This window comes from Pteropus medius, unplaced genomic scaffold (assembly GCF_902729225.1).
Source record: "Pteropus medius unplaced genomic scaffold, Ma_sr-lr_union100, whole genome shotgun sequence".
Classification (NCBI taxonomy): Eukaryota; Metazoa; Chordata; class Mammalia; order Chiroptera; family Pteropodidae; genus Pteropus; species Pteropus medius.
This window is the reverse complement of record NW_024355990.1, coordinates 7,689,568-7,698,328: the sequence shown is the minus strand read 5'-3', so window position 1 is coordinate 7,698,328 and position 8,761 is coordinate 7,689,568.

The following is an 8,761-nucleotide window of genomic DNA, read 5'->3' as shown; positions in this document are numbered from 1 at the left end:
AACCGACTGACTTGAGTCAAGCACAAGCCCTGCCAGGCCCTGAGTGACCTCCGTTTCTCCACCCCGCAGGCCAGTCTCTATTCTTCAGTGTTGACCTACAGCCTGCTCTGTTATTCACTCTTAGGTTCCTGCCAGCCCCACCTGGCCAATCATGCTTGTTGGTACCAAGAGGTGCCAAGTCAGTTTATTATACGGACAAACACCCATTGATGTTAGGTAAAGACCTTGTAAACATTTCCCCTCAAGACTTAAAATGTTTTCGAACTTGAGTTTTCAGAGATAAAAACATATTACATGTCCACACTCATCCGTGGCCAGATATGAACCTAGAGAAAAATGATGAATAGATACGAAATGGTAAAGCACCAGTATTTTGAATATCTTAAGCCACGGACCGGTACATGGAGGCCCTGGGGCCAAACCCAGTCTACTCCTTGTTTTCGTAAGGCCCACGGGCTAAGAGCTTTTCCGTTTTTAAAGGGTAACATTTTAAAATGGTTATAGAAATATTAGTATAATACCCTGATTTTGCCACTTTCATAGAAAAATTTCCTGACCTTGGCCTTAAACTATAAAAAGTATGCTTTCGTTGTTCTGTTAATTCAATTGTTTGCTTTTTTGTCATGGACTTTATTTTTAAGATTAGAATTGGTGGTATTCTAAGTAATACATTTTATTCTTCAAAAGTTTTGGGTGACAAAAAAATATAGCTACTTTGAAGGAACTGGATTATATATTCTCTAATAAATCTATAATATGGAAGCCTCTGGTTCAGAAAACTTTCTTTTTTAATATGAGCCCTTAAACATTCAAGAAAAATAACATATTTTATATTATCTTACTGCATAAAACAATCTGGTACTAGCGCCCAAAGCACTAGTATTTAATGAAGTTTTCTCATTAATTTCTCTGCGTCCCTTATATATGGTATATGCACAAGTCTGTTTTCCATTTCAGCATGTAGCATACTTGATGAGTTTTATTCTTTTAATATTTTCCGGCAGTGGAAACAATAACTTTAAAATGGTTTCTACAGAGGTGAACTGTCCCTGGCTTCATGATCTAGGTGTTTGAAAGATTCTAATGCAACAATGAAGCAAGACCAAAGACCCAATAACAAACAGCTGAGCAGATCAATAACCCCTGTGTTTTCAGTCCATGCTTATTTAATGTGGTAGATGGAAAAAAAGAAAAGTTTCTCTATTTATATCTGGAACTTAATGAAGTGAAATTATCACAGCCGACAGGCGCTGGTGTTGTAACTCAGAGACAGGGCTTGGCTTAGAGGGATTTGCAGGCTGTTTTTATTCCAATTTTTAAATTTTTTTTAGTGAAACTTAATCCCCTAATCAGTTCCAATTTACATATTTGCTGGTCTTTTTTCCAGTTCAGTTCTTAGAGTGGTGTTGGAGGCATGGAATGATTATTTGATTATTTAATTATCCATCGCAATGTGCTGTGCTCCATTCTGAACAAGCGGATCCCTGGCCAACATACAGATAAGCTTGTCAGCACAAAGCTGCGGACCTGTAACCGTTGAAAGCTGTTACCTTTCCCATGTGCATGCGGAGGCACGTGTACACATATGGGTGTATGTGTGTTTTTAACTTGATCTACCCTGTAATGCTTCGTTCACACTGGCTCTCATTTCCAGGCTTAGGGATGGCTCTTCTGCTAAATGAAGTGTCGCAACATTTGAATTTTATTTTGGGACTAAATGGAATACCAAATGCCGATATTTATAATCGTGGTAGAATTGTGTTCTATCATCAAATATTCTCATTCCCCGCATGAGTAAAATGCCAGTAAAGTTATCTTCCTTGTGTATATTCATCAAGCCATAGCTTATGTGTTTGTTCTTTGAATTTCATTTAAAATTGGGGATTTCCAAAAGATCGATGACTTTGTTTTCCAGGGTTAATTTTTCCTCCTTATTCTGAGATGGTAGTTATGACTGTGAAAAGACTTTAAGTAGTGAGGACATTACGTCAATTATGCAATAATTAAGTATTGATCTGTCATTTTCACCAGGTTTTCTGAAGAATCATCAATTACCTCGAAGCTCCGAGAGTCTTCACGAGTCTCAAATAGATTTTTTTTAGAACAATCAGAAAATTAAGAATAACCTAGATAATTTACTTTTACTGGGCTCGCAGGCTTACGTGATCAGTGACTGAAAGGTTACCGTTTAGTCACAGGAAGAGAGTGTTATTGAAGTCACAAAATTAATCCTAGATTTTCAATCATGTACTTGTCTGCTTGATAAGTATTTATTGAGCCTCTACTAAGCACAGGCAGAATCCTAAATTCTCTGGGAAACTAAACATGAAAAGTAATCAAATGCAAATACTAATCTCAGAATAGTATCCTAATAGAAGGTGGCTATACAAAACCTAAATAAACTGGTTTCTCACAAGTTTTCACTGGATGCTACTGAAGTGGTTTTTTAAAACAATAGAATTCCATGCCGAAATCATCTATTATGTGATCATTCTTTATAGGACATGTTGATTATTGACTAGGGAGAGATGGAAAGTGGCCAGGCAAGTTAGTAGAGTACTGTAATAGTTTAGGCAAGAGAAAAGAAAATTGGAAAAACAACAATAAAAGCAGTGAGAACAAGGTGAAAATAAATGGAATCAATATTTCCCACATAAAAACTGTTTTGGAAAATAGCACGAGATAAATAAAAGACGTCAAGGCTGGATTTATAGAAAGTTATTGATAAGAAATGCTTGTGGAAGAACTCTTGAGCTCAGCTTGTCTTCATGATTCCCCTACTGGCCTCAAAAAAAAAAAAAATTATACACGGAAGTCAGGGGAAAAAAATTAAAATTATATGCTGTTTATTTTCCCTTGCTTATCCATGTAATAGGAAAAGAGTAGCGATAAGAAGTGTAGGTTTGGGAATCAGAACAACCTAAGTTGTAATACGAGGGCACTTATTTCTCAGTTGTTTGCCCTTGGCCAACTTATTTTAACTTCCTCATCCTCAACTGTTTTATTTAAAAGAAAAATAAAAAAAAATTACAATATCTATCACGTGTATGGATTAAAAGAGCCAATGCATTTAAATTGCTTGACACAATGTCTGGAATATAGTTGGTACTTAAGAGAGTAATTAATTGTGATGATCGTTTTAGTTGCTTAAGCTGAGGGTAATCAAACCATGACCCTGAAATATTATATCCCATAAAGATATTCAGAAGTTGTTCATGTTTTGACTTGCAAGAAAACTCTAAGAAGGGTTAACCTTTGAAACTGGTTTTCCAGAAATTTCCATGAGAAACTTTCAAACATTTGATATGAATTATATACTATTTTCTAAATTGTTTTTCCTGGATGCTAATTCAATTATAACCAAAAAGTATTTCTTGATCATTCGTCGTATGCCCAGAAGCATGGCAGGCACTATGGGAGGTATAAAAATATTTTTATAAGCTCTCTTTGTGGTTAAGAATATTATAGTTTAGTTAGAAAGATAAAAATTATGCCCATGAAACAAGGAAGAAATGTTAATATAAGAAATACAAAAAATATTAATGTAAGAATATAAGAAAACAGCCAGGCTATTGCTTCTCACTCAATAACGTTGCTAGGAGAATTCAGAACAGGGGTACTGGAGCATCTCTACTCAGCAAGAGTCTTTGCTTTGTGAAGCAACTGACTTCTGAAGGAAGAAAAAACTGATACCTAAAGCCAGTCTGGACCTGGACTTAATGGACAGGGATGGAAAGCAATTTCTAACCTGGAGAAAACGCCGCACCAAAAAATGAGGATAGTGGGCAGAGAGTATGAAGTTGGACATGACTGCGGAGAAAGAAATGTGTTGGATCTCAGTGAGAAGATGGGTTGAAAAAGCCAGGCGAACCGACTGGTCAACGACTTCAAGAGCAGGTTTAGAAGGTTAGACTTTGCCCATGGGTTATAAAGGGCGACACACCTTGAATCAGGAAAAAGGTTATTCCTTTGAGTTTCTAAATGCAGGAAATTCAATATTAGACAGGTAGTAATAGCAATGACAGAGAGATAATCAACAAAAGGGGGAAACAGACAGGCAATGAACCATTGTCGTTATATTACATACAGATGTGGACAAGGTGCCTTGGAGGCAGTTCAAACAGGAAGAACAGCACACGAGAATCATGGGTGGTGAGAACAGAAGAGGAGAAAAAAGGCACTTTTCAGTGAACTATTTTTTTCTCCTCAAAATATAGATTTATTTGCATGGCTTTCAAGCACCTTTATGAACAGGCTTCACCCTCTACGAGCAATTATATTTATGTTATTTCCTAATATAGACCCTTCTCTAAAGTATGACCCATCACTAATTTCTATGGCAAAACATCATGGCTTTTCCTATACCTCTATCTTGATGTCCTCATTTCTGTCCTCTGGAATTCTACATTGATTCTTAGAATTGTCAAATAAAATACAAGATGCTCAGTCAAATTTCAGATAAACAATGAATAATGTTCTCATAAATATGTCCTGAATGTTATATGAGACATACTTATACTAATAAGATTGTTTTCACCTGAAATTCAAATATAACTGAGCAGCCTGCATTTTATGTTGCTAAATCTGTCAACTTTACTGAAAGCATCTATCTCATCCTTTAACCCTCGATTTCACGTTGTCATAGGTTTTTCCAAATCATTTAGATATTAACTTCCCCCAAAAAAGGGTTTCATGATTTCTTCCCCTCCGAGCAGAAGAGCTAGAGGAAACAGAGGCCAGGTAGTGGCGGTTACAGGATAACCAAGGCCTAAAGAGGTTTCGTTTAAGATAATGATTCTGCAAAGTAGGAGACTGGGACAGGAGCAAGGGAACATCCTAGATCTTTCCAGCAGAACCGAGTTTACTAGTCAGATCTGGAGGTGTGAAAAAAGTAGTTAGGCTATGTTCTAACTCCAAGCGCTCCCGCTCCAAGCACTTTCATTCAATACTGGGTGAATACACAAAACCAAAGCATGCACGATCTGGACGTAAAATTGAGCATAATACTCTGCCTGCCTTTAGCTTAAAATACATACCGATCTATACATATATGAACGAAGTAATCTAGGATTGCGCTTAGGATTGGGACCCACAAAGTTTTCGAGCGGTGATTCTCAACCAGAGATGATTTTGCTCGCCTCCCCCAGGACACCTGGCAGTATCTGGAGAGATGTTCAATTGCCACAGCTAGGGGACATCTCCTGGTGTCCAGCAGGTAAAAGGGTAGGGATGCTGACTCTTAAATTGCACAGGGCTGACAGCCACGGTGCCCAGGATAAGAAGAGAATGATCTGATCTGGAATGTCAATAACGGCACAGTTGAGAAACCGTGGTCCAAAAGGAAGCAGTTAAAAGAAGCAAAGCTTCCACTTGTATCGAGGAGAGTGGCATAAGCGAACGCAGCGGAGGTCAACATCTGAGGAAGGAACAGTACAAAGTGTTGACTGTCTTGAGGTCGTGGTTTGTGTTGGAGACCAGCGGGAAGAGCCAGAAGTGTGAAGCTACGGCACTTCAGAGTTTCAATCACTGAAACTGAGAATTGGTGATGGAGAATTTGGAGTCCAGGATCGATATGTGGCAAAAGTAGGTGCGTTAGGAAATTTTAGTTTATTATGGCGAAAGTCTGAAAAAGTCACTGAGGAATTTTACTTCAATGAGGCCACACTTCCGAAACAAAACCAAATAAGGCAGTTAGGTCATCTTGACCATGATTCTGACTGCAACAGCTTACTACCTTCGACTCTTCATTTCTCTCTGGAACCGAAGCCGCGGCCCGCATGAGGTAACCTTCAATTTTTTTTTTTTTTGTATTAACATCACGACCTTGTTAGCTCACAGTTTTAATCCTTCCTCTTGATCCTGTGGTAAAGCCACAGGAGTCCCATTTTCATCTTAGGCAATTCTACTGAATTTTACATGCTGAACCAGGCCCAGAAAATGGGGTACGAGGACAAGCTGGATAAGTTGAGAACCCAGCTTAAATTCTGTGGTTCAGCGTTTGGAACCGAACCCAAAAATTTCGGTATTGGGGCTTATTTCTCCTTGGCAAAACATAGCCTTCTGTTTTAAAGGAGTGGGGGGAAGGTTTTAAAAAGCTTATTAAAAAGTCTTGAAATGCTTCTTCAACATCAAATAGCTCCTAGAAAAATATTTTGATGAGTTAAGTGTAAATGAATCAGAAACATATGGATTATATTTCCTTTAGATTACACATGGGCTTCAAAATTAAGGGGGAAAGTGCTCAGGGCAAAATGCATTTTGGATTTTATTGAACCCAAAATATTTGAGAAATAACTCAAGATACTCGAAGAACCCAAAATCCTGCCAGGCTTCTCAATCCCTTGTGAAAAGCAAATTAGATTTTAAAATTCTTTTTGCTTTAGTGATCTATGGTGTTACATGAAATGTGGATAAAAACTTCTTTCCTGTATATGGTTTTTATCCTGGATACTTTCACTTACAACTTTGGCAAAAATCGAGACCTTAAGTATACTATAGATTGACTAAGTTGGCTAGATGGTTCAGCCTCTCTCTGCCCTGCCTAGCAACAAGAATATTTATCTCGTGCATAGTCATGGAGAGAAGGGATTAATCAAAGACCATCAAATAGTTCTGCAGTAAACAGTAACAGACAGTCTTTAAAATGTGCCATTTTGCAATTAGTTTCCCACTTATTTATTGGGCATTGCTGAAAACTTCTCTATTATTTCTCATTTCCTTTATATGTTGAGAGAGCCTGTTTCTAGATTCTACATTTTAAAAATATAAAGTGACCCATAGCTATTTAGACTTTCGCTTATTCCAATGGCCGGGCCAAAGTGTGACTGGAGAAGGGCCTTAGATCCCTAATATTTCCATTCCCTAAAGCCACAATCTATTAAAAACCAGCAGTTTTACTAAGCACAAAGCTTCAAGACAACCCGAACCCCAGCCATGTTTCCAATCAGTTTGTTGTCTCTAGGCCCCTCCTACACAGACTTTGGAGAACCATCATATTTACTCTTTAATTCCTTCATTGAATAGATTTTTTTTTTAGTACCTGCTATAACGGTGTGCACGGCGGTGGTTATGAGGGACACGAATCGAGTAAGGCATACCCACGCCTTCTCAAGGAGCTGCAGAGATCTCCACACAAATGTACAGTACTCAGGGGCACACTGTGCCAAAGGAGAAGCACCGAAGAAAAGATAGCGACACTATAATCACATAGTCGTAGCTGTTTAAATCTAATCTGTGTGATTCTGTTTGAAGCATTTTATAGTAAAGAGCGCTTACGGTGCCCGTTTTATAGGTCTAATATATTTCCCTCTATTCTCCCACTGGCAAACTTTCATTTGTAACTCAGGAGTCAACAATATCTCTAACTGTGAGATTTCACATTTCTACCACAGTCGAGTGAAATATTTCTCCGAATTTACGTCATACGTTGAACACGTACTTATTTATATCATTGTATGCATTGTGTTTTAATTAATTAATTTATTTCTAGAGTCTCCATTAACCATTGACATTTTCGAGGTAAAAACTACATCCTAGTCTTATTTTTATTCCCAGTACACAGTAATTGCCTGGAATATACAAAGCACTTAAATGTCATTCAATGAATGGACGATTGGAGAAATGATGCTATTATTAAAAAGGGAAATGGAGAAAGACAAAAGTATATCACAGTCCCAATCTCGGTGACATCACCACAAGTGATTTTAAGAATCTTACTCTAAATACACTCATTATATTCTATATAGAATAAATGACTCATATTTACTAAATTTGGCTACTAACGACAGACAGCACGTCAAAGGAACAGTCAGAAACTAATACGTGAATTCACTTAGAGAAATGCATCCATTCATATGGTCATTTATCCAGCCTTTTCTCCACGTGAGGCCATAATTTCTTGAAGGCCTTCCTTATAGTTTACAGCTCAGAGACCATGGATAGAACACTAAATAGTTCTAAATGTGGTGTACCAAAAATTTTCAATCTACCCCAAATACAAAACACTGATTTCATCAGATGGGAAATGTATGCCAAGTTTCCTAATTTGGTGAAAATGCCCACCGAGTATATTTTTTACACTATCAAAAGACCCTTTTCAATAGCTATTCACAACTTTTAAACTTTTTTACATTTTTATATGGTTTCTTAGATTGCAGGCAAAATTATAAATGACACCAGTGTCCGTGGTCATCTGTAAATGGATAGGAACATTGTACTAGGAGACCTTCCATCTCAGGGAAGACGTCCTTGAGACTCTTAAGTATCTGGAATAAAACAAGATTGATTCCAAACCTCAGGATCTTCCTACATAAAGATTAAAATGATGTTTTTTTCTTTTTAATTTGAAATATACGATCCATATTTCATGGCACCATTGGCCTCTCAAACACATGCGTAAAGAAAATTTAACAGGACTCAAGGTCTAGTCTCATTCTTTAAGTTTCCCAAAACTTTGGTCTTTCCTGAAATTTTTTAAAGCTTCGATTAGTTTATTAGTTTGACAGGAGCTCGGGTAATTATGCCAGCCTCTAAGTCCTACTGTAAGTTGCGTCTGCATCTCTCCCTGAACGCATACAAAATTTAGTGCCGCTGCAGCACTTCTCAAAACAAATAAAAGATTTGTGAACTAGTCACCAAGCATCCGACGCAATTAAACTGCATTTGTTTCTTTTTTGGCATTCTCACACAATCGAGGCCTTGTAAGAGGGAGGCACTCCTCCGATCAGACTGTGTTTTCTTTAGAGGAAAGTGTGCCAAAATC